This window comes from Aethalodelphis obliquidens, unplaced genomic scaffold (genome assembly GCF_003676395.1).
Source record: "Aethalodelphis obliquidens isolate GAN/ISIS:26980383/991018 unplaced genomic scaffold, ASM367639v1 scaffold51, whole genome shotgun sequence".
Classification (NCBI taxonomy): Eukaryota; Metazoa; Chordata; class Mammalia; order Artiodactyla; family Delphinidae; genus Aethalodelphis; species Aethalodelphis obliquidens.
This window is the reverse complement of record NW_020837995.1, coordinates 14,426,590-14,432,165: the sequence shown is the minus strand read 5'-3', so window position 1 is coordinate 14,432,165 and position 5,576 is coordinate 14,426,590. Positions and strand designations below refer to the sequence as shown.

General features: G+C 36.0%; 1 non-coding gene across 1 annotated transcript; it reads left to right on the top strand.

The window, feature by feature from the left end:
* Positions 1–3,103: 3,103 nt before the first annotated feature.
* On the top strand, positions 3,104–3,210 carry LOC113608169 (U6 spliceosomal RNA). The gene has a single exon (XR_003428238.1). It is a non-coding gene; the product is annotated as a U6 spliceosomal RNA (small nuclear RNA).
* Positions 3,211–5,576: the final 2,366 nt, after the last annotated feature.

The following is a 5,576-nucleotide window of genomic DNA, read 5'->3' as shown; positions in this document are numbered from 1 at the left end:
GCCTCTTAAATCTTCTCCTAAGTTGGTTTCAAATAATATGCAAAAAAATTTGATGAATTCATTGGAAGAACTTTACAAATTCTTGAAAGATTATGTCCCCTAGGGCTGGAAACACACATTTTAGGCAGCTTAAAGCTGTTAAATAAGCCCACTTTTCACTTTTTTTTTCTTCCTGTACTTATGCTGCCAGCAATAGAGACATGATGTGAACTGCAAGGCCTTTTGCTGACCACACAAGTCTCCTCTGTGCAGAGTGGCAAGCAGCCACTTCTAAGCATAACTATTATGTGCCTGTATCACTTCTGGCATCATCCCACTGATTCACCCCTACCCGCTCTTCAGTGGAGAGAAGACAGGCTAACTGAAAACTCACAGGGAAAAGGAAATCTTCTCATTCAATGGTAAATCCCAAGTTGCCTTTCCTCTGCCAAATAACAGTGGACTCCTAATCTTAAATTTCAACCTCAAAAAAGATCAGAAGGGACTAGGGCGAGGGAGAAGTTGGAAAACTGAGCCATGAGAATTGTTCATCGTGATTTGTAAAAATTAAACACAAAATATAAAATTAAAAATACGGAGGGAAATGTCGACCAATTACGCTGTGGGGTAAAAAAACCTTTTCTCTATTTTCTCCATGTGAAGGACTAATAGAACTGAGAATGCTTATCATGGAAAAGAAAATTATAGGAAGGCTTGGGATGTGGGGACAAGGAACTTCAGCTGTCTTTGAATAGCTGAACTACTGCAACTGGAAAGAAGAAACAGGTTCCATGTGTGTGGCCCTAAGGAGAAGAACCAGGTCCAATGGGTGGAAGTTACAGGAAACTAGATTTTGAGAATGATAAGAATATTAGACAGTAAGACCTACCCAGTGATGGAATGGGGCATCTCAGTGGAAGATGGGATAGAGCTTAAAGCTTCTAAGTTTGTTCAAGAAACATCTGAATAAGCACCAGATAATCCATTTGCAGCTAGTTCTTCCTTATATGAATGCAATGGTATGATGGAGGGGAGCACTGGACCAGGAGTCAGGAGTCCTTGCTTTGTCACTTAATGGCTAAATGATACTGAGAAAATCAATTAACCCATTTGGACTTTAGTTTTCTGATCTTCAAAATGAGAGACTGAGATATGCTTTTCTCTACAGTTCTTCCAGTTCTCATAATATCCTATTACTATTTCTTACATTTTTTCCTACTAGTTGTTCACAAGTTGAAGAGGTACTTATATATCATATAGACACAATTCGTGCATACTATTTGGATATACACTTCTCAAATTTCACTCTCACCATACAGAATGCTTGGAAGTATTACGTGTATGCATTACAGTGAAAATCCCTCTTAACCAGAGTTGCTTGAGGATTTTGGTCAACCTCTGTTTCCTGAAATGGTACAGCTAAATTTGTTCAAGGAGAAGTTGTAAGTAATACAGAGGAGGAAAATGTGGTATACCCAGCTAGGATCAGAGCTTACTGGCTTTACTGACGATACATTCTGCTATGTGTTGTTCAATGTAGAATAGAGAACCATGAAAAAGATTCAGGCTATACTCAGCTCTTGCAGGAAGCAAGATAATGGTTCGGTGAAGCACAATAGTGTTTTGTTTCCCTAAGACTGAGGAACCGCACATTGGATATTGGTAAAGGCTCTGCCACAACAGTCAAATGTCAATTATTGCTTTGCGCCCATCCCTGAACTCTCACATTCATCTCATTCTTTGTAACCCCACCCCCCACCCGCCCCACAACCAGCACAGACACCTGCGTCAAACCATTCAGAAAATATTTCATTAGAAGACATTATGATAAATAGTTAAATTTAAAGGAAGGGTATTTGTGGCTCTATATTCTTTCTACCCTAGGAAAAGTAGGATTTTGAATCACTAGAATCATGAGCAATACACCTCTGTGTTGAAAACTATTATGACATTCAATGGGGAAGGTGCACTGTTTATATCTCTTTCTATTCTGAAATCACCAAAAGGTATAGTCTCAAAACGGGCCTTATAAGAAAAGTACCAGCACACCAAAGACCATGGAATGATGCCAAGATATTAAAAGTTACCTTAGAAACTGAAGGGTTAAAAAAGAAAGAGAGCAAGAGCGAGTGCTTATCAGTGGCGAATCCACTGTGGGATTTAAGAATCCCATAGAAAAAGAACTAAATAATATTTTAAATTCTGGTTCCTTGTGAAACATATTTTTCAAAACTTTGAAAACCTTTCTAACTACTTATCTTAAGATATATCCTTCATAATTGTCTGCATAGTCCTTTTCTCCATGTTAATGGCCTCAATAAAAAAGGAAAAGATTCTGTGTGTAACAATCTCGACAACCTTATCCAATATTTTACACAAACAGTACAAAATTGGCTTCATTATTGTCTTTAGGAAAACGACAATTCACTTGTTCTTTCCTGACAAATATTTACTCCCTACCTTTTTTGGACATTGCCTTATGAGCTGTGGTGGACTCAAAGATGAGATTCGCATGTTCCCTAGCCTCAAGTAATTTATCCTTAAGCTGGGAAGATCAGATGTGTAATAAAATTTAAAATAATATGATAAGGGCTACAAGAGAGTTATAAGTTTAGAGAATGAAGAGATCAATTCTGCTGGACAAAAAGAGAACTCTTTCTGGAGAAGGTAACATATAACTGGGGTGTGACACATTCTCAGTGGAAACAACAAGGTATCAAGGTAGAAAACACTGGAGATGTGCCTCCTTGTTAGAAGCATAAGGTACAGGGAAAAGAGGGAGAAAAATCCTGATCTACCATTTATTATAGAAAAAGAAATTTTATTTCTATTTGGTTGACTCTAGGAAAGAGTCATTGAACTTGCTTAGTATGCTCAGGGACTTCTAAGTGGGATACAGGTCTAAAGAAATCTAAAGACTCCATTACAAAGACAGAACTCTTTAGGAAGTATCAGTGTAATTTGCATCATAAAATTCGGTATCTTTTGTGAGGCTCTTGGCGTAACCTGAAAACGCTGATCATAAAGATTTCCTTATGAACAGAATTTGACAGAAATTAGTATATATATATATATTTATATATGTATATAAATGAATAAACTGGCAGAAGAAAATAAAGCAGCAGTGCTCACTTCGGCAGCACATATACTAAAATTGGAACAATACAGAGAAGATTAGCACGGCCCCTGCGCAAGGATGACATGCAAATTCGTGAAGCATTCCATATTTTTCATATATGTTGAACCTAAAAAAATGGTACAGAGTAACTGGTTTGCAAGGCAGAAATAGAGACACAGATGTAGAGAACAAACGTATGGACACCAGGGGGGAAAGTTGAGGGGGGGGGGTTGGTGGTGGTGGGATGAATTGGGAGATTGGGATTGACATATATACACTAATATCTATAACACAGATAACTAATAAGAACCTGCTGTATAATAAATAAATTAAATTAAATTTAAAATAAAAAAAAAAGAAAAGAAAGCAGCAAATCAAGACCTTAAGAGTACCTCTCGTGATACTGTTTAGCTGTGTTATTATTTGGCTGTGAAGAGCTCTGTATGGAGGATTACTAGATAGAGACGTTGATATCCCAGTATCCAAACAGTATACACCCAACAACTATTTCATGAAAATTCTATCAGCCTCATTATGTCTACATGATGTTAACTATGTATAGGTGGGAAGTAATCAGAATAAATCCTCCTAGGTGACTGGATTTTTGTAGCACAATATAACCAATATTGGGAATATACTTGATGTTCAGGAAGTTTTATAGGACACACTATTCAATTAGACCCTGAAGAATATAATCAAAAACTGTCAATCAACTAGGCTTTCACCCTCATCTCTCTTTTTACCTCGTGAATGAACATGATGGTTGAAGGAAGTCTAAACTCTTTTTAGCATTCATTGTGCAATTGGGGGTGTAGTTAGGATGACTAAGATAAATGATCCATAAAAGAAGGTTCTTCAGTCTTAGAAGGTGACCTCCTCACAGGTCTATCCGCTACTTCATAAGCCTGGACTGTATTCCATCCTTTTGATGAGACATTTCCTCTCTGAATAAGTCTCAGGACATGATGATGGAAATAGCAGTGTTTATTCAAGGTCGCCAGTCTCTTGAGCTTCTAAAACAGAGTAGTAAAGATAAGATAGCTTGTTAAAAACAAAAAGGTTATTAGTCTCCAGATAAGATATCTTATTTTCAACACCTTCTCCTACTTCAGTATTGAGGCTCTGTAAATTTAGTGACAATCATCTTGATGAAAAGCAGTCAGTTATCTATCTGCATGATATAAATAAAGGGGGAGTTTGGGGGAGAATGGATGCATGTATATGTATGGTTGAGTCTCTTTGCTGTGCACCTGAAACTATCACAACAGTGTTAACTGACTATACTCCAATATAAAATAAAAAGTTAAAAATATAAATAAAAAAATACATGTTATTATTCCTTTCTCTATTAATTATTAAACTATCATGAATATTAGCTATTGTTTCATTAATATTTCTTTTAGTCAAGTATAATCTCTTTCATTTCAGTGGGAAATAGAGTTCCAGATTCCACATTTATGAATATTACACAGTGACTGTGAAAGTTTAAAGACATTTACTCCTTCAATTAGGTGACTGTCCTTGTTTATTTTCAGATAGACTAGATAATGGATTTAAAATCCCATTTTAATTTTATTCTTTCAGAACATGTCATTTCTTTTGAGCAAAGCTATATTTTCCACTTTATTTTGATGACAGTTAAACACAGTACTTTCCTCTCTCAATAAATCTTCCATGTCAGAGCTATAAAAGAATATATGAAAGGTGCCAAATTTTTCAGCTGTTCTCCAAATAGTTTTGGACCACCCTTAACTTTAGTGTGAAACCCTGAGTTCAGTCATGTTTAAAATACCAAGAAGAATCAAACATAATTTTAGCCCTCAAGGAACAACAACTATAGTAATTCAGGTCATAGGTAATTACACAACAAAGTAGGAAGCGGTAAGTTACAAGCAAAAGGAAGTATAGCTATGAAGCACAGTCTTGCCTATTGGCTAAGAATAAGGTCTATGAATTAGAATTCCAGATGTAAAACCAACCACCGGACCTTGGATTAATCATTGTGCGCTCTCTAAGAATTTGTTTCTAAGTGAATTAGAAATAATAATAGCATCATCTCCACTATGGGGCTGTTTTGTGGATTGCATAAGATAATGTACATAACGAACTTTTCATATTATAGAATAAGGTTTAATATTTATCATTATCCTTGTGATTTTGTTCTTATTGGTAGAGTAGAAAAGAAAGCATCACAAAATGAGATCAAAATGATACTTAATATATGAGAGATTTTATAAATGAGAGAGAGAGTAATCATGTCCAATGTAAGAATCAGGGAATTCTTCAAAAAATTTTGACATTTGAGGTAAAATATTAAAGGTAAGTAAGATACAAACACATGGAAATGGGTGGAAATTATTTTCTTTAGAAGGAAGAGGATGCACTTAGAGGTAGAACCAAGAAAGCATCAGGTACCAATAAGGAATGAGGCTGCTCAGCTCAACGTTTGGGCAGGGTACGTGAAGAGAGAGGTCAAGGT